Raw genomic sequence first — 23277 nt, 5'->3', positions numbered from 1 at the left:
TAGAGCCGCCCGCTCGGGCGCCGCGGCGCGCAGGAGGCGTGGGCGGCTGCGGAGCGGCGGAGCTCGCTCCCGGGGCGGGGAGGGCTGGGGGTGGGGGGAGAGGAGGAGCGGGGAATGGATTTGCATGCTAAACGCCGAGGCGGCTCGGGGCTGCAGGCTCCACCCTGACCCGCGCGCTCCGGGGGGCGACCACACTGTCACCGCCCTCCGGCGCCGGGACCCAGCTCTCCTTCCTCTTCCGCAGTGGGTCAGAGCCTCGGCGCTTCCCCGGAAGGCTGTTCTCTAAAGCGATCGTCTGTGTCCCTTTCTCGGCCGACCGCAGCCTGTACCCAGGGACTCCAGAAGGGCTCGGAAACTTTCTGGCAGAGTGGGAAAGGTTTGGTAGCCTGCGGCCTAGCGCCCTCTAGACCTACCCGGCTTTCAACTGTGCAGAGCGCTGCGGTAGAGGATCCCCGTGTCTCTGGAAGTTCTGAAGAGAGACACAGCTCTGGAGGGACATAGGGGTCACTCCAACCCAAAGGTTTTCACGTGACTGCAATATAGCCTCAAAAATATCCCTAGAAACCACACGCGAAGGCTTCGCGAGGATGCTATGATAGTTTACTTTCCGAGTGCATAAAGTCTTCGGCCAGGAAACCTCAACACAATACTACAGCACTACAGCAAACAGAAATGGCTATGAGAGGAAGTTGGGTGGGGAAAGGTGGGGCTTCTAGTTCGTTCCTGTGAAGGCTTCCTAGCGCCTCGAAAGCGGAATGTGAGGCCTCGGGTTCCTTTCCGCCATCTGTGAATCGCACCAGAAAATTTCAGTCTAAGGCAGTTCTTAGTAATATTTTATTTGTTCCCTGAAATTTTAATACACATACACAAGAAGCCGGCTTTCTGGTCCTGGGTAGCGATTCTAGAGGTCCAGGAGCACTGGTTTTCCAGGTCCCTCCCTCCCTCTTTCTCTTCTGTACTTAAAAAGACCGTGCACCAGAGAAGCGGATGAGTAAGTTCAAAGGCCCTTTAGATCCAGCCCTGGTCTCTATGACCTCCTACTTCCTGTACTTTCTCAGTCATGCGCAAATTGCAGCCCACAGAACTCCACCTCTGCCAGGGAGCCTTCCCTGGACTCCCCGAGGAATGAGACAGATCGCTGTCTTCAAATTTCCATCTTGTTTGCACTAGGCTCATTCTGAAGTTCCAGATTTGTGAGTAGTTGTGTGGTTGTTGGTTTTGGTAAACAAATAGGTAAGGGGTTCCAGAAGATCGAGGTAGAGGAAGGTCTCAGAAACCACAAGGTTAATAAACGCTGTTCTGCAGTGCTCAGTGTCAGGCTGTGAAGAATTCAAGGCTGAAGAATAGCCAAGGCTCCTTCAGAGCAGCCAAGAGGCAAAGGGTTGGGGATCTGAACAGTTATCAGATCACTTTGAAGGACAGGCTGTCGACCACAATACGCCAGGAAAGATCTTTGTTCTCGATAATGATATTTACCCTTTGTGCAACCAAGGGACGAGCTTGATAGTCTTCTCACGGATGAGTGTCATTTTCATTTTTGAAATGTTTATGTCTGACGAACAATCACTGCAGTCGTGTCAGCGAGCTGAAATAAGATCAAACCCCAGACCAGGCTGCTTAATTGCAAGCACGGATCTTTGGTACTGAATATATTTTGCCATTTTTGCACTGTTCTCTGGGATAAATGATAGTTGACCCAAGTGTTCTAAGTCCCAATACTGAATCTGTTACATCAGCGTCTGAGGCCTGACAAAACTTGCTCTTTTCTGTAAATCCAAGAAAAGACTTTTGTGTCATCTTGGCACAATTGGGTCATTACTTTTGTTCATTGTTTCGGTAGATTCTGCCGGGCCCCCCTCCGAGATCCTTCCCGTCTTGAGGACTTCACTACCTCTGCCACTCCCGTGGACCACGCCAGCATTTCCTCCTGCTTGACTGCCTGGGGCTCCTAACTGCTTCTAACCAGCACCCATCAGTCTTTCATCACTGGACCAAAAGGAGGATCCGATCGGACCCTACATCGGGCGTGTCCCTCTGCTCAGAGCCCTACAGTACCCACCCAGCTCACACAAGAGCAAGACCAAAGTCCTCCCAGTGACCTGAAAGACTGCCTGCCTGTGTCAGACCCACACTTGCTTCACTGGCCCATCCCTCAACACTTTGCAAAGAATGTGCTGGGTGTGACCTCACAGACTTCTTTTTCTCTTTGCCTAAATGGCTAGTGCTTCCCCTACACTGTGTACACCTCTTTTCTCCTGACCTTCCCCAGGTCTCCTTCCTCCATCACTCTGTGTGATGATGCCCAGCTCTATTCTCCAAGCTTCCCTGCCTTGCCTGTTGAAAGTCTCTCTCCCCGTGTCTTAATGTAAGATCCAAAGAGTTCAGTTATGTTTGTCAGCTTCGTTCATTGCTATATCCCTAGTACCTAGAACATGGCTGGGCTTTTATAATTATGTGATATGTTGCTCATTCACTTATTCCATCAATATTCATTCAGGGTCTATCACTGTGTTCCAGAAAGTGTGTTAAAAATAATCACTGCCCTCTTAGAGTTTATAGTACACACACACACACACACACACACACACACACACACACACACACACACTGTTCAGGTAGTGATGAACATCACAAAAACATTTGTGAAGTGAAATAAATGGATAAATATAAGGATAATACATTATGGAGAGTATCCAGGAAAGGTGTCTCTGTGAAAATGAAAATGGAACAGAAAAGAGAAGGTCATAGCACGTTCTGGAATAGTAGCATTCTAGGTTTATGTTAAACAAGTCCAAGGGGTCTGTGTGGGGAATGAGTTTGTCTCTCAGTACAAGTTTATGCGCAGTGTCATCCACTTGTATCCTGTAAACACCAAAGTGTCCTTGACGTAGTCACTGACTACAAACTGGAGAGATGCTGTGTGCCTACAACAGGCCACAGTCATTGTTCCATACCTCTAGCGATGACACATTCATCCACCTCAAGCTACTTCCTGCGGAGGAGTCCCTAGCATTTCCTACAGAAGCCAGGTTGTGTATGACAGACATTAGTGGATTAAACGAGATTTGAGACACAAATATTTGAGAATTTCCTGGTTGATTTTTGTGTCTTTTGATTCTTGCCCATGGGTTAGTATCACAACACCTAATAACTTGGATGATTGAATCTATTGGCCTGGGTATGTTTGGTGGCGGGGGCCGGGGGGTGGGGTCACAGCTCTTTAGAGCAAGCATCCAGGATGTTTTAAATACAGCCAATTGGATGGAGATCCAGAAAGACTTTGGAAATCATCCTCTCTATGTTTAGGTTCAACCCATTCTCCAGCGAAGGATGCATTGATGGTCACTGTTCTTTTTCATGTGACTCTTTGCACTTTCCTAAGGAAAAGAGAGCACACCTTTGCAAGAACTCAGACCTTGAAACTAAAGTATGAGCTACTAGAAGCATTTCTAGCCTATAGTCTCGCCTTACGCTTTTCCAACCTGTGTTCACCACCCCCACCTCACCCCACCAAAGCACTTAGAAAATACTCTGAAATGATTTGAGGGACTATGAAGCTAAAAGGGAAGGAATAACTGGAGCGAGATGAAGTGAGTGCCTCGGAGGACTGAATGAATTTAATACATGTGAATATGATCTGTAAGCTGTAAAACACCATTCAAGTGTCGGAATCATTATTTGCCACCACTTATCATGGTGCCCGACAAGTCTGCTCAAATAAATACTGAATGAATAAATGAATGGCAGAGACATTAAAATGGATGCTGAGAGGAAAGAGCAGGAGAGACAAAACCAGAAATTGTCCTGAACAAACGTTTGGTGCATTTATCATCCTCCCAATATGTGTAAATCTTCTCTGTTCTGTGAAAATCATTGACTTTAGCATTCAGAGGGAGAAAAGAATTGGGTGCAAGGATTAATTAAATAGCATTAGGCTTAAGAAAATTAGGAAACATTGATCTTAATTAAGATTTGTTTTTAAATGCACCGATATCTAATCTTCAAAGAGAAAGAATATTGTGTGAAAGACATTGCCAAGTTACTAGGAAACAAAGAGTATCCCAACATTATAATATCACTGTGGGCTGGTGTTTTTATATCTAATATTTTATATTTAATAGAACTAAACAGAGAAGCAAAGTGTCAGAACTTTTTTATTTTTATTTTCATGTCTTTACAAACAATATTTAAAACTTTCCCAGAAAACATTGATACAATAGTGAGCGTTTCATTAGCTCTCACACGTATCAGCCCTGTTTATATGGCAAGGCAGACATGAACTGATTTAATTGCCACAGTAGCTCTTTCCTGTTATAGCATTATGACAACCCAGTTGGGGGATAACAAACTGAAACAGAGAAAGGTTCATTTGCGTTCCCAGATCACACAGCATGTAAATAATTGCACCGGTATTCAAACCCAGGAGTCCGACCTTAGACTGTCTGTTTCTCAACACTGCATCTCACAGCCTCTCGACTGAGTGCTTTATTCGTGTAAAGCTGTGGTTTCTACGATTTTGCCACTTTGCAGATAAGAAACCCAAGGCAAAGGGAGGTTAGATGACTTGGAAAGAGATCTTAGTGCAGCTCCACACCTCTGCTGGAGACAGTGATGGTATTTTAAAGCCTGAGGTTGACGCCCTCCGGTGTGGTTTCCAGTGGAGCCCCTGTGGAAAGAGGGGGTTAGAAGTTAGGTGATTGGGTCTCCTTCCTTTCCCATGAAACCGTCCTCAGTTAAGATTCTCCAGATCCACAGATAGAGGACAGACAGAGGCAAGACACCATTGTCCCCTCTGTCCTCTATAACAATGAATGTGATTTATTTCTGCTGCTCTAATACATCACCATGGTCTGCGAAGCATCGGACTCGGGGAGTGTTTGTTTGGTTTTATTCTGATCTCATTAACTCTCGACAAGGATAAAGTGGGTCTGTGAAACTGCTGAGATCCAGGTTCTGGTCTTTGAATGCAAGCAGTATCCACTGGTCTTCTGGGGCTCATAAAACTGAACAAATGCATTTGACTTGTGGCTTTAAATATCAAAGTTGGCACTAGAATAACTGAACACACACCCACAACATACACACACAGAGTGATTCTGGAATTTCAGACTGAGTCCTTTTGTGTTTTTGGTGCCTTTGTGTGGTTCAGGTTCATGTATGTTCACAACAGTTTGGGGAGTAATTATCCAGCCTGACCTACAAATGAGGAAAAATCATCTTTGGAAGCTTCGGTGAGTTAAGGCACCCTTCAAGTAGTATCGGAACACAAATTGCCTCTCCTGGAGCTGAGATCAAGCCCTGAGTGACACTCCCTGAGTTCACTTTTGTACGTTGGTTTGGTTTGGTTTGTTTTATATTCACTATATAGTGTCAGACTTCACCCAGACAATTCTTTTAAGTATAGTACGTCGTTTGACTGTATTCACCCCCAAACCCTCCCCTCTGTCCCCACTTCTGTCCCTGCTGTCCCCTTCTTACCTAGTCCCCCATCTATTTTCATGCCACATACCTATTAACAATCTTATGTACCTAAAAAAAAAATCTAGAATTTACTAATGAGAGCCAACGTGTGATATTTGTCTATCTGAGTCTGGTTTGTTTCATTTAAATTGATGGTTTCCAGTTGCCAGACTCCATCCTCAATGCTTGGTGTACTCCTCAACCGCCATGTCAAATCTCACAAGTGAGTGACACCCAGAACAGTCACCCTGGAGCCCCACACTTAGCTGAGAGAAACTGGAATTACATCTGGTTAGGACATTCCTTCAAAGGCATTTTACACACCAATGTTAGACTCGGTGCTGTGCAGAGCTGGTCTCTTTTTATAAGACTCTAAAACAGGGCACTTCACTGCAAGAGAGACACAGAGGCCCAAAAATAAACTAGGACAAAGGCAAATCCATGAGTCTGAAGCCAAGGTGATGATTGTCAGGTAGTCACCTTTTGACATTGGGTTCTAGAGAGTGCCTCCCTGGAGTGCTCTGACATGCTGAATAAGACCAAGTTTCAATTACTCAAAAAAGAAAGATGAAGGGCTGATTCAACTGCTGAGATTTTAATATGTGGTTCCAGAAAGTCTGCATATTTCATTGTGAGGTTTGGCTGAGAAGCCAAGCCACTGGCTAGACTATAATGGTTAATTTTATGTAATTGTGCAATCATTTGTTTGGTATAATTGTGGATGGAAAAATCCTTCCCCCAAGTTGCTTTCCAGTTACTACAGAAATGTGCATAATGTTTTACAGTGAAAGAAATGGCCTTAAAGGATGTTAAACCTTCAATTTATATTATTCAATATGACTTACTCTAAGAAAATACATGGAGGTTGTTTTTTTTAACAGTCAAATATAGACAAGAAAAGCATGTACTTTGCAGTTCAGTGGTCCTGTATTCTTCTCCTGACTTCATTTAAAATCTAAAATATCAAGAAAATTTGTTTAAATGTTCTCAACTATGTTGCATGTCAAATTTTAGCAAAAATGCTTGTCTTACCCAATGCATAAGATAACACAGAGTGTTTCATTCCACAGCATCTGACTCACGAAGACAACATCAGGAGTCTTCACAATCCAAAGACAGTGGCTTTCTCTGCCTAATCCCGGAGCCTTGGCTAGGAAATGATGAAGAATTAAGGTTAGAGGTAGCAGGAGTCCTCTCCAAACAACTGTAGTGTTTCCACATTACCTGCCAGCCACCATGGCTCCAAGAGAGAAAAAGCACACATGCACACTGCAAAGGAAACTAATTTTTCATGGCTGCAGCAGATGTTACTGAACAGAAGCCAACAATACAGGAGAGCTTTAGCCCATCTTCACATGTGTTCAACCATGTGACTATTTATGGAGCACATGCTATGTACGCAATCTGCTAGCCATCATGGATGGACCACTATGAGTCCTTGGCCCATAAAAAGACTATTTATTGGACAAGGCTGATGGTGTTTGCCACCTGCCCTCACAATCATAGTTTGACCACCAGAAGCCATGTGCCAGAAGGAAAGGACTAACTCCCAAAAGTTGACCTCTACCAGCCACATCCTTGCCTTGGTGCAATGTACTCTAAAACACACATGCGCGCGCGCACACACACACGCGCGCGCGCACACACACACACACACACACACACACTATTTTGTACAAAGGTGGAAAAGTAGCAATATCAGAGGCCACTAAGAATTCCATGTATCACATGTAAGTATCTCAGGAAAGGAAGTTACTTCCATGTTAGCCAGGGATGGGACGTCTGACCCAAGACTCTGTAGGTTCATTAAACCAATGTAATATAGTGTCTGTACAATGATACATATACAGTGATAATATGTATTATATCTATATACAAATAAATATATTATATACTACGTACAACACATACTATATACAACAGCATGTTTATCTTTGGTTTTGTACACCAGTGTGGTGCATGCACATGTGCATATTCATATGTGTGTTTGGGTATGTACATATATGTTCATATGTGTGTAGGAATACATACATGTGTAGTGGGTAGCCATTCCAGCTTTGATCTGGAAGTTCCAACCCCCACTGAGGCTTCGGTAACTGTCACGCCTACAAGGCGGGTCCAAGAGAGGACCCTGAAGACCTGAGATCCAGATGCGTTGGCTCTCTTGGTTGCTGGACCCAAGTTACCCCACAGAATAAACCTCCCTTTTAACTACGTAGAATGGCCTTAATAATTTCACCAATATACATGTGTGCATATGTGAATGTCTTCCTCTGTCATGCCTTATCTTTTTGAGATAGAGTCTCGCTGCACATAGAGCTCACTGATTGTCTAGACTAACTGGCCAGAAAGCTCCAGGGATCTCCCTAGCTCTGCATCCCCAGCACTAGGGTTGGAGGTGGGCACCATCAACATGCCCAGCTTTTTATGTGGGTGGCGGGGATCCAAGTTCAAGTCCACATGCTTGCATGGCAAGCACTGTGTGTGCTAAGCCATCTCCCCAGCTCTGCAATCGCTTTGAAACCTTGGGAATCATTCGGATCAAACCTCTGAGTTTTAATAAGTCAAAGCTGGAGTATAGGAAGGACTCTTGCAGGCCCGAGTGTGGCAAACACAGCAGACAGGTTTTGCCCTTTCACCCCATTTTCCTCTTCTTTGCTAAAGACTGTTCCATTCCTGGAGCTAGCCCCTGAGGTCTATTCCCTTATTTGGCCACGAACTCATTCCTGAGACAAAACACCAAGGTCCAAGAATCAAAATTCATTATATGGCTAATGTGTGCAATCAGGGTTTACCAGTTCTCCCTAGCACAGAGCCCCCCTTCCCCCTGAAAACCCCACTCCTGCAGAAACACCCTCTCCTGCTTTTCCTGCTTGCTTGTGCTTACAGCTGCTGCTGCCACATCTGCAGCCTCCCTCCTCACCTGCCTTCCCCTCCAGGGTAATAAGTCTCCTTTGTGCTGAGATTTGGTGTTTGCGTATGTCCTATACCAAGTCTGGGGGCGGGGGATGGTGACCTCCCTTTCACATACAGTTACAGAGACGTAATGACCGATAAGTAACACCCCTTATCTGACATTTATTTTAAACAACGTAATCTTAGAGTCATTTTGCCAGGCAAAGGATGGAAATAGTAAATGACAACTCCCCACTTTCTGGGCAGGCTTTCTGAAAACCTAAATACACTTTAATAAATAATCATTAATTTTTTAAAAGTTAAAGCAGCCAGATTTTCCATCAGCTCTCTATTCATTGGCCCTAGGACCACGGAGACCAGCGCTGTGCATTCAGTGTGTGTTTGTAAATATTCCATCACAGAGGTGGAGACGTACATACTATAGACAGAGACAAGAAGCTCTTGTTCACTTCAGACATTGCCACTGCCAGTGCACTGCCATAATCTAGAAGTCTATCCTACCTCATAGCATCTAAGACCAGATGCCCCTAAAGCACTCCAGGATGGCAGGGTTTTGTTCTGTTGTCAGGAGTATGGTGCATATTTGTTGTCTGGCCCTCTATCCTGAACCTACCAGCATCCTCCTTCTTACTCTTCTAGTGACCCAAGCTAAGCCGATCCGAGAACTCTGGGATACCCGGTGGTCCATGTGTTGAGCGCCTCTTTCGTGGAAGGCTCAGGGTAATCGCTTCTGAAGAGCTGGTTCCGACTGACTGCAGGTCCTACGTGGGTGCCCGAGTTGCCACTGTATCTCAGGCAGACTACACTGGAGAAGTTGCAGACACTAGACACGTTTTATAACAGACGACCCTTTGTTTATGGTAGTGCACTTTGCAACCAACAAGTACTGGTTGAAGAAATACAGTTGTCTGTTTAGGAAAGTAACCCCATCTTTGCTCAGTTTTTCCTTTATGTCACATAGAATTTGCCTGGTGATGATGACGATGGTGGAGTGAAATTATGAATGCGTATTCATCCTGCTTAATCTGCATGTCCTTAAAATATTTATATTTTCACTTATTGATGGATATATGTTTCAAATAAGCTCTGCCTGTCTTTTTATTTGACAGTAATATTTTCGGCTCTGGTTAGACAGCAGTTTCGGGTAATCAAATAATTATCCTTGAATGCTTCCTCAGAGCACTTGCAGAAGTCTAAATACATGCAAGCATGCAGTGGGTCTTCCCGGGTTCCAAGCAATGCTTCAGATGCCCAGTGGAGAACACTGAGCTTCCTGGTCTGTGCCGCAGGTAAGGCGATGGAAACGCCTCCCATGCGAGAACATCAAAAGACACTTGGTTTTTCCTCAAGCTATGTTCTCAGAGACTCCAAAGAAGCCAAGAGCTGGGTTTCCCTGAGGGAGTGAGCCAAGGGGTAGACAAGGGAGTAATTAAAATGATGGGATGCGTTCTAGCTGTGAGCAAAAGAGGGCAGCGTGTGGCTTTCTGAAAACAGTACCACAGACGTCAGCTTACTCTTGGATATTCTTTTCTCCTCAAAGGAGGAGTTCAGAGAGCCAATGGGGTGTGCAGTGGGGTTTCTAGCCAAGAGGGCATAATGGAAGCATCCTGCCCCACCCCTACCCTCCTCTGTCTACCTCAGTGCCCCGCTAGCCTCCTTTATTAAGAGTGCCTGTCTACATCCCGCAGCTCAGAGTCTGCTGCGAGAGCAAAGCCTTTTCAGCTTTCCCTGGGTTAATCAATACTCCTTTCACTTAAATTCTCTTTTGACCTTCAAAAGTAACTTTTGTTGGTGGCTTGTACTCCTGTTTGTATGAAAGAGGCCCGGTTGCTAGACCCGACCATTACAGTATTTCTATCTATTTCTATCTGCCTAAAGATAAATTTCTTCCTTCCAGAGATCTAATCAAAGGTAGGGCCTTGCTCCTGATGTCAGAAAAGACCTTCATTGGGAAACCAGACTCAACATACAGGAGTCAAAAAAAAAAAAAGCAAGTTTTGGTTCTATCCCTCCCTTTCTTTTTGGGACAATTACAGGGAATCAACCTAGATGTCACCACATGTGACCATGGAAAGTGCTGACACCCAGGAGGAAGGCATACAGCCTCTGCCTGTCCTCTAAGTCCCATCCCAGATTGCGGTACCAATCTCACTAACCAAAACCTAGGTAAGTGGCCCCATCATGGGGTCCTATGGTGCAATTATCCATCAAGGTGGGCAGGTAGGGACAACATTCTTGGAGGAACAACGGGTAAAGAACAGAGAAGTCATTGTCGGATTCAGCTATACATCTAGTCACCGCAGAGTATTTTCATCCATTTAAATTTAAGATGTGTGAAAATCGTCCAAAGATCCATATATTCATATCAGTCATCACACTCAAATGAAGGGTGATCGTATGAGCAATAACTAACGTGTGCAATTTCTGTTGACGCCTCCTATCAGCTCTCTCCCTTGCTAGGTTACTATACAAAGCAAACTAGACCAAGTATTAATAAGAAAAGAGGTTTGCGCTGGGTAGTTTGATGTCAATTTGACACAAGCTAAAGTCATCCGAGAGAAGGAACTGCAACTAAGAAATTACCTCTCTAAGATCAGGCTGTAGGCTAGTCTGTGGGTGTTTTTTTCTTAATTAATGATTGATGGGGAAGGACCCAGCCCATGGTGAGTGGTGCCACTCCTGGGCTGGTGGTCCAGGGTTCTATAAGAAAGCAGGCTGAGCAAGTCAGGAGATGCAAGCCAGTAAACACCCCCCCCCCTCCGTGGGGCCTCTGCATCAGCTCCTGCTCTGAAGCCCCCAGGTTCTGCCCTGAGTTCCTGTCATGGCTTCCCTCAGTGATGAACTTATAAGTCGTAAGGTTAAAAAAATAAAATAAAATAATAAACTCTTTTCTCCCCAAGTTGCTTTTGGTTGTAACCAAAACATATTCATCACAGCAGTAGAAACCCTAATATGAGGGTTATTGCAAGCTCTTTTGGGGAGATCAAAGCCTAAGATTGCTCAATCCCTCTCTTTGGCCTCTGCTGAGGATCCCTTGGCTGCTTTACACATAACAGAATAACCGGAAAGAAAACAGCTGTGGTTGAAAGAGGGCACACTCTAGGGATGCCTTGATGTTTAACAGCTGGCTCTAATGAGGAGCCACTTACGGTGTCAGGGTAGCTACATCAGTCCCTTTCCAGGGAGTGTCCCCAATGACCCAACTACTTCCCAGTTGACCCCACTATCTAGGTCTCAAACTCTTAATATCACTACCTCTGGGACGAAGCGCCTAGCACAGGAACCCTGGGGAACAAGCTGCATTCAAACCATATCGCCCTCCTTACCCTAAACGTTAAGTTTCCATAAATCAGGTCATTTCATTTGATTTTTGAATCTAAAAAAAAAAATGATGTTGTTCAATAAAACTTTACTGACCTGCTTTGTTAACTGGTTTCAACTTTAAAAAAAGTTATGAAACTTCTTTATTTTGGGTCATATTTTTAAGTCATTTGGGGAAGAGAAATTTTAAAGTTTCAGCATTTAGAGTCTCTGAATTTAAATCATATTGCTTGGCAAAAAATTTATAAATTTCTTCTCAAATGGACTCAGTGGACATGAATATAAAAGTGGTTTTTGTTTTCTTCGTGTTCAGAAATGTCCACCATGCATTCATAACAGTGGGGTGCAGAGATCTCCAGACACGTTAAGCAGGGGTCACCATCTCTCAGTTGTTTCCAAACTATTTTGACCACTTATCAGGAACAACCAACAGATTCCATACATTCACCCTTCATAAATGGATGTTAAAGCATTAACAGTACCTTTAGATACGTTATAACAAATAACTTAGAATTATGTGTTTTTACTATCCCACATATGATATTATTTAGATATTACAATATGCCACCTTTCCGAGGGGAGATTGTGGGCATGTTAACTGTCTTCTTTTTTTGTTGTCAGTGTTTATTTCTGAGACTGTAAATTAATTATAACATTTCTCCCTTCCTTTTTTTCCCTCCAAACTCTCCCGTAAAGCCCTCCCTCCCACTGTCCTTCAAATGTATGGCCTTCTTTCCCACTAATTGTTCTTGCACTCATATATGTATTTGTAGAGACATACGTAGTCCTAAACACAACCTGCCCAGTCCATAGACTGCGACTTGCATGGGTTGTGTCGTCTTCACCTCTCATCAAACCTCTCTTTGCGACTGACTGAGACCACTACAGAAAACCACAACCAATCAAAATGCAGAGTTGTGGAGTCCAGTCTCAACGGGTACATCTATCTGTAAGGCACTCCCTCACCTAGGGCTCTGGAACATGGCGGAAGAGGGGGCAGAAAGACTGCAGGAGCCAGAGGATCAGGGAGTGTGCCACGAGACCAAGTCTCCTACTAACTATCTTCTTACAAGCAATTACAATGCAACGATAAGCCACTGGCTGTCTTAGGTCATCTATATATTAAAAAAATAAAATTAAATAAACACTACAACAACTGGGGTTCTGATCTCTAGTTTTCTAAAATGAATGGGAGAGGGCAGCTATAATTTCACTTTCTACAAAGTGTGGAGCTCTTGGTCAGCCACTCTCCAAGTGCTGCATGGCCATAGTAACGACTAAATAAGCAAGATAAAGTCACATCTTGTGTTTTAAGTCAAAGACAATGTTGTTGCTCTCCTTAAATCACACGTGATGGAGAAAGAGTGACACCTAGTGGTAGAAGCTATTGACTACAATCACCAGGAAGCCAAAGAAAAGTCTGAACTGTTTCAATCACATTAAAGCGAATCCCTGGCATCTGTGTTGGTGTCTCAGTTACCACGATGGATGTTTATCATGCCGGCTACTTAATTAGAGTAACTTACTTTATGCTCTTGCCTATTTCCAGATACAGGAATTCAGAAAAGAACTTGAATTCCCCAAGTATTTCCAGGTACAGGAACTGCGTCTGGGAAAAGGCGCATGTGGAAGTAACTATGAGTCCTTTTAGATGATGTGATTTAACTTAACGAGTCTGTATCTGAGAGGCCAGCTCACTTGAGAAGACGTGTTGTTCTCCAGATGTCACTGAAATATTGCAATTGGAAGTAAACAGCTACTCTGAGGTTGTTGTGTCCCAGCGGCAGATGCCAAGCATAGAACAGTATTTTGTATGTGTTGGACGAGCACTAAGTTAATAAGTGAGCATCTTAAACAAGGCACAAAATTACACAGAGAAAACTTGTCTCAAAAAAAAAACTTTTATAATAGAAACTAGCTAATTATGTAGCTTATAGTTTTGTTTACATTGTGAGTGGTGAGTAATTTTAATACACCATTAACAGGTAAAAACCATGTGTCATCTGTCTCTGAGGCCCTGTTATGAAGAGACAAAACTGTGGAATTTGATTCCATCTGCAACTATTTTATTACCACATGCTTGTTCACGCACACGCACGCACACAGAGTGATCTTTCCTTCTCTCAAAATTCATAAATCAGAACCTTAATCTGAAAAGACAGTTGCTAAAGTGGCAAAATACACTCCTTCAAATCTGCTAATGACATGCTTATTCCATGCCTCTCCCCTGGACAACAAAGGATGCCACTCTATTCACCAGATCCTCTATCCAGGCTGCTGGACTCCTCAACTTCTAGGTCTGCTGCGATCCCAGGCCACACCTGTAAGGATTTCTAGTGTTAGAGGGAGAGGTTCATGGGATTTTGTTTTTTCTAAACTTTTCCTAGTAAAGCTGGTGAAGAGTCAGGAACAGAACCTGCTTACAGAGGAAAAATTGATTTTCCGCAGTGGAGTCTCACTGCGGATATTAACCACACCTAAGAGCAGGCTCCATGCCCAGCAGCAGAAGGCCAACAAATGGACTCAGTGGTATTTTTGTAGACTTTTTGTTTTGTATTGCTCTGTTTGGTGCATGTTTTGTCTCACTGCTCTTCTGACTGAATACTATGGCTACAGATTTTGTATTTTTATGGATTCTGTTTTGCGTGAGTGCTTCTTGTGCTTTCTCTTTGTTATTTTTCTTTTTCTATTCTTTTCTAAAGCAAGACTTCTCATGTTCCCATGACAAGACTTACAACAGAAAGGTGTGTTGTTGCCCACACTCAGCCTGGCCCAGCTTCTCCTGAATTTTATCTAACCACATGACCTAACCTCATATATAAAACAAGAAATGAAGAACAAAATTACCAGGCTTTCTACTTTAGGATTTTTTTAAACCTGTTTAGGAGTGAATCCAAAGAATTGTCGGGGGTTGGGAGTGGGGGCGGGAGGCAGGGTGTAGTTGGGCTTTGTTTTGAGACTGCCAGCACCCAGATAATCACACAGAGACTTATTATTAATTATAAAAGCTTGGTCTTTAGCTTAAGTTTGTTCCCAACTAGCTCTTCTAACTTAAATTAACCCATTTATATTAATCTATGTCTACCACATGGCTCTTTACCTCAGAATCTATAGATATTCTGTGTATCTGACTTCCTCAGTGTCTCTCTGGCATCTCCCTGAATGTCTAGATTCTAACCCTGAGTTCCTCTCTCTCTCCGGAAGTCCCGCCTATTCTCTCATGCCTAGCTATTGGACATTCCGCTCTTTATTAAACCAATCAGGTACCTTAGGCAGGCAAGATAAAACAGCAACACATCTTCACACGGTGCGACCAAATATCCCACAACACAGAGGGTGAAACAGCCATGAAGAGTGAGCACTTTGTATTTTATTCCAGTTTTCCTTCTCTTCCCTAGTATACCCTCAGCAAACCGCTTACCCAGCATCCAGTTAGGAAGGACTGTCTAGCAAATGGAAGTAGAGCTCCTGTTCCCACGCCCTCAGTCTGGCGGAAGAGGCAGGTGCCTTGGGATCCGTGGCATTCTTCTGAGACACCATAATGTAAAAGAAATGTGGGGCGTGAGGGAAAGATGCAATAGGCAGGTCCGCAGCAATCCCTGGGCCCCCAAGAAGAGACTGTGATGAGATTTGGGGAGTTAAGAGGCCCCAAAGGGCCCGACAGCCGTGAAAAGGGATTGGACAGCAGTGTGGTCTCTGCAACAAGCCCATGCATATATATTATGACACCTCAGCGGAGCCACCCCCAAGTCCACACATCAGCAGATGCCAGTGGGAGACGTCCACAACAAGCTTCCATTCCCATCGCACTCTGATGCTCAGGAGTCCAGAATTTACAGGAAAATGCATGAGCCACCATTATTAAAAAAAACGAGCTCATCCAGAAGAGATGAGGTTCTGCCCATTGTGTGGGATGAGTGGCTCCAGCAGTCTTAGGATTTATCCCTGAGGATAAAAAAAAACAAGTCAGCAGCTACAGCACATTCTGAAATCTAAGCAGCTGGAGTCATATTGCCTTATTTTACTTATTTAATGTTTTAAATTGAAATGGAATTACATCACCCCCTTTCTTCTTTCTAGCCCTCCCAGTAACCCTCCCTGGGGTTCCTCCCATGCTCCACCACTTTCCAGTTAATAGCCTTTTTTTTATTATATCAGTTACATAAATATTTACGTATATGTGCATGTATATGCACAACCATATATTAATAGAATTTGCTGTCTATGTGTATATGGTTTCAAGGCTGGCCCAAGGACAACCTATAAGGGCGCTCATCCCTCAGAGAGACTAGTTCTCTCTCCCGGCAGTCAGTAGCTGCCTGTAGTTCTTTGCCTAGAGGTAGCTACCATCCTCATCTAAGAAGCATCTCTACAGCAAATGGAGACCATCCCAGAGAACCACAGCTGGACACAATGATCCTGGGGAGCCCAGCCCCAGTGAATACATCGTGAAAGAGGGGGCAGAAATATCATAACAGCCAGAAAACCGGGAAGTCCACTGTGAAACAGTTGTCTCCTAGAAATGGCTGAATAAACAAGAATGGGGCAATAGCAATATCAATGGACAGTCTAATGTACAAGGGGACGTGTCTCCTGGGGTCCCACTTACAGACAAAGAAGTATGTGTTACCCTCGTGTTTACAAAATGTTCAATGAAATCTCAGCAGCTCTCCTCATCCCTGACCCACAGCTTTGCCTCTGAGTCCTATGACCTCACAGCATGAAGGCAGGGAAGGAAAAGGAGGGGGTACACATTAATCTGGAATGTGATACATACATTGTGTTAGCCAGGCCTATTATACGTCCCCAGACATACGGGAGGTGAAGAGAAATAGGACATGGGCAGTAAGCACTACTAACTACCGTAGAAGGAAATGATCCACACATCTCCACCTCCCACGGAGATCTCCCTGAGTCCCTGCCCCATTATACATCTATCTCCCGTACACTTCACATCCCACAGGTGTTTAAACTTTAACAACTGTTCCATGTCTGGTCACCTTATCAGAAACCTGAGAGCCACAATGAACTGCCCACTCCTCTCCCCTGGAGGAGACCACACACAGTAGATCCTGCTTCCCTTATGCTCCTCTTCCTGCTTCCTCTCTCCATCTGCATCTGAATTTCTCATCCTCAGCATGGCTGATATTTGGGGTCACATAATTGTAGCTAGAGTTTTCCTGCCTTGCCCACAGTCAGGACAAATCTTTGTCACCGGCCAGTCCCACAGCCACTCAGACTCAACCAAGTAAACACAGAGACTTATATTGCATACAAACTGTATGGCCGTGGCAGGCTTCTTGCTAACTGTTCTAATAGCTTAAATTAATCCATTTCTACAAATCTATACCTTGCCATGTGGCTCATGGCTTACGGGTACTTTACATCTTCCTTCCTTCCTTCCTTCCTTCCTTCCTTCCTTCCTTCCTTCCTTCCTTCCTTCCTTCCGTCCTGGCGGCTCCAGGCAGTCTCCTTTTGCCTTCCTGTTCTTTTATTTCTCTTCTCTGTTAGTCCCACCTAGACTTCCTGCCTAGCCATGGCCAATCAGGTTTTATTTATTGACCAATCAGAACAACTGGACATACAGACCATCCCCCAGCACAGCCAAGTGCAGATCATCTCAGATACCTGCACTCAGGCCCGTGGTCCTAATCATCCTTTATTCGGACCTGCTGGGTAAAGCCACGAGGAGCCCAAGAACGGGCTCCCACAGGACATACAGAACATCCCACAGCACATATTTTGTGTGTGCGTGTGTGTGTGTGTGTGTGTGTGTATGTATGTATGTATGTGCAGGTGCTTGTGTGTGCAGGCAACCTTGGCTATATTTGCGTAAGTACCATTTTTATTTTGGTATGATCTCTCACTCATCTGGAACTTGGTAAGTAGGCTAGGTTAGTTGGCCAGCAAGCCCCAGGGATCCACATTCCCCTGTCTCCCCAGCGCTGGGATTACAAGCATGCCTCCATACCCAGCCTTTTTTTAACAAGGGTTCCAGGGATGGAATTCGGGTCCCTCTGCTAGCTAGGCAAGCATTTTGCCACCTGACCCATCTCTTGAGTCCTTGGCTCACATAGTTCCTTGCTCTGTGTTCTGTTGGATATTCAGCAACATCACATCTACCCATTAGATGCTAGTGTTACCCTTCCAGCCTGGACAGCCAAAACTGTCTCTGGTGTTGCCAAATGGCTGCTGGGGTGCTAAGTCTCTTAGTCAACCCCCAGTTGAAAAACACTGATTCATAACTGCTCACGTTTTAGGTGGAAACTCGAGCCGTTGGGCACCATTTGTAGCTAGAGATTTCTCCAGTCCCGCGAGGGGGGGGGGGCACAACCACTCAGACCCAAGTAAGCACACCCACGCAGAGACTTATATTACTTATAAACTGTATGGCCATGGCAGGCTTCTTGTTATCTAGCTCTTATATCTTAAATTAACCCATTTCTATTCATCTATAAGTTGCCAAGTGGCTTGTGGCTTACCGGTACTTTACATCTCACTTCTCATGGCAGCAGCGGCTGGCAGCGTCTCTCAATTCAGCCTTCCTGTTCCCAGAATTCTCCTCTCTGCTTGTCCCGCCTGTACTATACTTCCTGCCTGGCTACTGGCCAATCAGCGTTTTATTTATCAACCAAATCAGAGCAACACATTCACAGCATACAGAGTGATCGATATCCACAGCACATAACTGCTTTACTTCCCTTTCTCATTGTCTCAGACCAAGGTGGTTTTAATGGTCTGTTTGGATAGTTGTGGGGTTATTTTTGTTGGTTGGTTGCTTGGGTCACTTACTTTTAGTTAAAGTTCTGCCAGTAAAATCTCTCCTGATATCCCACAGCCCATCCATGCACACTGCCATCCTAGGCCATGAATACATTATCTATAGTTTGGCCAAAATGATCTTTTAAACGTTAACCTGGCCACATTAGTCTCCATTTAAAACGCCTTTACAACTAGGCACTGTGGTAAGTTACTGTAAACCCAGCTACTCACAAGTCTGAGACCATGACTGGAAAAAGTACAGAGACAACTAGCCAAACTAGTGGAAACACATGAACTGTGGACCAATAGCTGAGGAGCCCCCATGGTACTGGACTAAGCCCTCTGGATAAGCAAGAAAGTTGTTTAGCTTGAACTGTTTAGGGGGCCTCCAGGCAGTGAGACCAGGACCTGTCCCTAGTACATGAACCAGCTTTTTGGAACCTAGTGCCTATGCTGAGACATTTTGTGCAGCCTTGGTACAGAGAGGAGGGGATTGGACCTGAATCAGCTGAATGTACCAGGCTCTGCTGACTCCCCAGGGGAGACCTTGTCTTGGAGGTGGTGGGAATGCGGGGTGGGTTGGGGGGAAGGCTGGGGGATGGGAGGAGAGAGGACAGGGGAATCTGTGGTTGGTATGTAAAATGCATTGAAAATCTTTTAATGAAAAAAAAAGAAAGAAAATCTCAGGAATGAGAAGGGAAGGAAACCAAGATAAACATGTTCCACAAGATAATTCAGCATGAAGCCTCTTTTAGAGCTTTACCTCTTATTTATGTTTTTTACATTGTATCTGTGTACATCCATGTGCATGGCATTCCTGCAGAGGTCAGAGGACAGCATAAGGTTGAGGACTCATACCACTCAGGCAGAGGACCAAAGTGAGGTCCCCACACCCAGGCTGGACAGGTCACCACCTCCTGTAACTCCAGCTTCAGGGGATCTGATGCCCTCTTCTAGTCTCCAGGGGCACTCGGACTCACGAGCAAATAATACCCACCGTAACACACACACACACACACACACACACACACACACACACACACCTGCACATACACATAAACAAAAATAAGTAAATCTTTAAAAACTAAGAATTAAAGTAGAAAAGAAAAATAAGGTGCAGAACAATAAACACCCAATGTCAAATTCTGCCCTCCAGGTGCACACAATTGGGGGGGAGTGCACCCCTGCACACACCATACACACACACACACACACACACACACACACACACACACACAGCACAGCACATAAATTATCTATTTTCACTCCTTTGAAATACAGAATACATTGGATGTATCTATAACCACCGTGCTATGTAACAGAACACCAGGACTTACTCTTCTGAACAGAAAGTATCGGTAGCATGAATCTTAAAAGGTCTTATTAATAAAAACAAACCTGGAGCTATCCACTGTTCAAGGCCTCCCCGTTTTCCACCCGCTGTCCCTGTGCCCCCTCTGTCTCTAGTATCTGCCATTCCTCTCTACCATTTCTTTGGATCCAGCACTCGTAGATTCCACATGTGAGTGAGATCCACAGTATCTGTCAGTCTGTGCCTGCTCATTTCACTTCATATAATCTCTGGGTCTGTCCATGTGTGTGTCCAAGTGACAGGAGTTCACTCTTGGGGGCTGATTAACACCCAATTTGATGTCTAGTACATTTTGCTTTTTGTAAGATTTATTGTATTTTTAACCATGTGTGTTATCTGTTTGTGCGCATGAGTGCAGTGCCCTCAGAGGCCAGAAGAGGGCAGCGGATCCCCGGAGCTGAAATTCTAGGCACTTGTGGATACTGGAAACCAGACTTGGGTCCTCTGGAAAAGCAGCAAGTTCTCTTAACCGCTGAGCCATCTCTCCAGCCCCAAGTTGTTTTGTTTTTTGTTTTTGTTTTTGTTTTTTATTTTATTTTATTCATCATCTTATGGACACAGATTGTTTTCATATGGTGGCTTTTGCAAGTACTGTTATAATAAATGGGAGAGTGCATACACATCTTAGACATAGTGATTTCCATTCTTTTGAGCATATACCCAAAAGCAAGATGCCACACTCATATGGTAATATTATTTTAGGTTTTTTTCTAGGATGTCTAGTCTAATTTCGAATAGCTTCAGGAAGACAGAGACACTGTCCTCCGTATCCTCACAAACCTTTAGCTTGCATCTTTTTTTATGGCAGTCCCTCTAACATGACTGAGGCGACATCTCCGTGGGGTTGTAATCATCATTACTCTGACGATTAAAGATGTAGACTATTTATGTAGGTTATTGCTTCCGTGTATCTTTTGGCCACTTGTACGCTTTTTGTTGGTTTGTTTTGAGAAAAGTCTGTCTAAGTCACTTGCTGGTTTTAATAGACATTTTCTTTTTGATGGGTAGTTTGAATCCCTTGTGTATCTTAGACACCAGGCCCCTGCCACATATGGTTTACAAATATTTCCTCTAAATTTGTAAGTTGTCTTTTCACTCTGTTGGGTTTTTTTTTTATAAGAATGGGACCCTTTTATAAGCATTTTGTGGCAAAAAAAAAAATACATCACAATTCATTAACATTCATTTCCACTTGTTGAACATTTTTTATCTGCCACTCACTAAGAGAAATTTTAACTTAAACTCCCAGGGTTTTGACTGTCACCCAGTTCCTTGCACTGGGTGGATGGGAAAGTCACCTCAGTACAGTAGGTGGCACTATTCCACTGAGTTCTCGGGTGCTGTGGGTCTGAAAGAGCCCTTTCAGTTTGGTGTGGGAGTCCTGTGTCCTCTTCCTCCCAACTCACCAATGCCACTCCCTCGGGTCCCCTGGAGGAAGCCTCTCCCCTCTCCCTGGAAGCTCCCTCAGCCAGCCACACCACGTGGTCGCCCTGTGCCTCACCTAATGCATTTCTCCTGGTAATGTTCTCTCAAGAGCTCTGCGTGTTATCATGTCTCCTGAGATCTCTTCTGGGGTCTTCCAAGCAGATGTGTAATCCCTCTCTTGATGAACCCTTAGTACCCTGTGCTGCCACATGGTTACACTTACATTTCATTCACCTTGACAAACACTTCAGGAGCGCTTACCACAGAGCAGAAGTTGTACCAGTCCTGGGGACCTAAAGACAGTGGGTACATGGGACCTGTTATCAAAAGCTGAAGAGCTAGATGGGAAGACAGAAGCTTGGGACAATGTAGTAAGGACTGACAAGAGTCTGCAAGGTGACTCTGGGGGTGCTTTATGGAGGCACAAATGACTGCATCTGGATAGTGGAGGGGCCAAGACACCTTGTGAAAAAAACTGGAAGCCTAAGATGGGCAGTAAAAGCGGCTACCAACAATATGGAGAAGGCAGGAAAGGCAGCCTGGCCGGAAGGACCCATGGCAAGGCCCACAAGAGAGTTGCTCATGCATGTGGTTTGGATAGAAAACAGAGCAGAGCCGGGCGGGGGTGGCGCACGCCTTTAATCCCAGCAGAGCCAGGCGGATCTTTGTGAGTTCGAGGCCAGCCTGGTCAGCAAAGCTACACAGAGAAACCCCGTCTCGAAAAAAACCAAAAGAAAAAAAAAGGAAAAGAAAACAGAGCAGAACAGCACTGGGCATGCAGCCCAGGGGTAAACACATGCCCAACACCTGGATTTAACCCTCTGCCCTGTAAAAAAGCGAAGGCAGCGATCTCTGGAGAACTTGGAGAAATTAGACAAGAGAGATGAGTCTGGAGAGAAGATCAGATGTCAGAATACCCACATCATTTTAGGGTGCTTCTCTAGCCCATCAGCTGAGAGTCACCGGGGAAAGACCATGTAAATATCCATCTGCACTGCAGGCTGCATTGCTGGGAGGCTCTGACTGAGTGTGTCTGGGAACACTCCAGAAATCTCTCGTTTTGTCAAGTGTCCATGGCTCTGGGACGCTTTGCTCAAGAACCACCTATTTAAGGAACACTTCTCCGAGAGTGGGAAGCCTCTGACAGGTTTATTTACACAAGTGTAGGACTTGTGTTTTAGGCTGGGGGTATAACTCACTTGGTAAAGCATTTGCCTGCCATGCGTAAGGTCATGGGTTCTACCCCAGCGCTGCTAAAAATTAAATTAATTAAAATGTAAAACAAAGGGATGTTGAAGGGGAATGGAAAAGAAGGAGAGGAGGGAGAATAATCAAGAGTAATGGGCTAAGTATGATCAACACACGTAGTCAGACGTTTCCCAAATCTCTCCCACTTCCATCCCAAAGCTGCTTAGTCCCAAGTAAACACACAAAGGCTTATATTATTCACAAGCTGGATGGCCTATGGCTTAAGCTTCTCACTAGCTAGTTCTTATAACTTAACCCATTTCTAGTTATCTATACGTTGCCACGTGGCTTCATGGCTTGCCGGTACTTTCATATCTCGCTTCTCCTGGCAGTAGCTCGCGCATCTCTACCGCCTCCCTTTTCTCTTCCTCTCTCTCCAGTTGGAATGTACCGTTTAACCTTATTCTATCCCACCATTGGCCAAGCAGTTTTATTTATCAACCAATCCGAGCAGCACATATTCACAGCATATAGGAAGACATCCCACAGCAAACACACATTATAAATATGGAAAAGGCATAATAAAACCCTTTACTTTGTACAATAACTTTGTGCTAATATGAAAAACTTATAATAATTTGTGGGCTGGTTGTACTGACAGGTGCCTGTGATCCTAGCACCTGAGATGCTGAGGCAGGAGGTTCATTGTAAGTTTGAGTCCAGCCTGTACTACATAGACCCTGTCTCAAAAGAGAAAAAGAAAAGATCTGTATTTTAGAGAGATTGTTTTCATGGTTCAAAGAAAGGTGTATTTAAAACAAGACTCCCGGTCA

The 23277-nt window shown here is 44.5% G+C and overlaps 1 long non-coding RNA gene across 1 annotated transcript; it reads left to right on the top strand.

Moving 5' to 3' along the window:
* The first annotated feature begins 112 nt into the window (after nt 1–112).
* On the top strand, nt 113–3087 carry LOC119088492. The gene is made up of 2 exons (XR_005092135.1): nt 113–1193; nt 1841–3087. It is a non-coding gene; the product is annotated as an uncharacterized LOC119088492 (long non-coding RNA).
* Nucleotides 3088–23277: the final 20190 nt, after the last annotated feature.

The sequence above is a fragment of the Peromyscus leucopus genome, chromosome 9, assembly GCF_004664715.2.
Source record: "Peromyscus leucopus breed LL Stock chromosome 9, UCI_PerLeu_2.1, whole genome shotgun sequence".
Classification (NCBI taxonomy): domain Eukaryota; kingdom Metazoa; phylum Chordata; class Mammalia; order Rodentia; family Cricetidae; genus Peromyscus; species Peromyscus leucopus.
Note: the sequence above shows the minus strand (reverse complement) of the source record. Positions and strands in the feature narration are given on the sequence as shown.